Source organism: Alligator sinensis, unplaced genomic scaffold, assembly GCF_000455745.1.
Source record: "Alligator sinensis unplaced genomic scaffold, ASM45574v1 scaffold893_1, whole genome shotgun sequence".
Taxonomy (NCBI): domain Eukaryota; kingdom Metazoa; phylum Chordata; order Crocodylia; family Alligatoridae; genus Alligator; species Alligator sinensis.
The window spans coordinates 100,884-102,516 of NW_005843381.1; positions in this window are offsets into that span (position 1 = coordinate 100,884).

Genomic DNA, 1,633 nt, shown 5'->3' on the forward strand with positions numbered 1-1,633 from the left:
CTGCTCACCTGGGAATGCTCCTTGCCCTGCTTGGTTTCTTTTAGTCTGCTGTTTAGACCTATTTCAATTTCCAGTGGGTTCACAAAACCAAGCATCAGTTGCTGCTTTGAGCTGCTGTTTCCCACCTTTCCAGAAAGCAGTTAATCATCTTTGGCCTCATCTAGTATTAAAGACTGGAGAAAAGGATATTTATTCAACTTTCTCAAGCTATTGCCTGTGATGCAAATGCAGACTTATTACTTGTTAATTGTACAACTAACTTCAGCACACGTAATTCATGAGACCAGCTTTTGCTAGGTCCATAGTTTGCAACAGTCCATGTGGCCTGTCAGCCACTGGCCATGTCTGCAGCCTACATGGGAGGAATCTCCCTGCAATCCTCCCTCTCACCAGCCCCTCCTTCCCCCCTACCTAGATTACAGGTAACTTTCTGGGTCAGTGACTGATAGAAGAGGCAGAAACAAGTCTACAGCCCCACCTTTTATTTGTTTGCACCTTAAAGCATGAGAACAGACATTTATCCTAAAGTCTATCTGGCTACTCACAACTGCACAACACAGGTTCTCACCTATATTGGCTGGGGAGACCCAGGAGGTGGGAGGAGGGTGGCACACAGATTGACAGCAAGTCTTCTTGAATTTCCTGAGTTCTCCAAATTTTCCTTCCACCTATGCCAATATTTATAGATCTATGTTTAGTTACATCAATCACTGCTACTACTACTTCAAGATAAAGCTATAACATAGCATATGTGGGTTATTTAATGTATAGACTTCTCTTAGCTCCTTTAAGGCTTTATGCTTTAACTGATGGTTTCCTTTACTTGCTGACCAAGTTAGTTGTCACATCTGCAAAGGTTCACGCTGCAGTCACTCAGAACATCGCTTTGGGCCTTCTGCTTAGCAGCACTTGTGCAGCTTAGCCTAAGTGCCTTGAAAATGGCCAAGGCTGGCAGCAGGGTCATCTTACGCTCATCCATGTTGGGCTTAACAGTGTGAGCGTTTTACCTCATTAAAATGTCTGACCTGGATCTGCCCTTTCTCACAGGCTAGTCCTTGTGCACCTGTCCTTGGAACCAGTTTATTGGTGAGGAGGTGCAGCGTGACAATCGGCACTGAAAGGCCTGGGGTCGAAGGGTCCGCGACAGCTGTCATGTCTGCAAGGGGCCCCTGTGCGGGCTGCTCAGAAGCAGGCGTTTGGGACCTGCACCAGTCTCTTGAAAACATCCAAGCCAACCCTGGCAGCCGATGAGTGTCTGTTCCTGCCTTCGACACGCTCAGGGAAGACGACGCGCCAGCAGTTGCCTCGGCTTCTGGATGCACGTCGTTTGCTTGCACACGCCCACAGGTACCATCTCCTGCGACTGCAGCTCTCGCCTCCGAACTACTAGAGCACCTTGCACAAGCAGCGGCCTGGCCCTGGGTGAGACCCGGAGACTTGCTGTTGCACCTCCCTGTGCCTGGATGGTGTTGAGCACTTGGACCTCTGCCAGCTTCAGCACGTATTAACCTCTCACCCTCCTCTGGCCAACACCACAGGCCCCGTCACCCTAATGTCTCTGTCAGCCTGTCTCATCCTTCCCCATGAAACCCCTTGTCCAGTCCCAGTTTGCCTCCCGGCAGCACCAGCAATC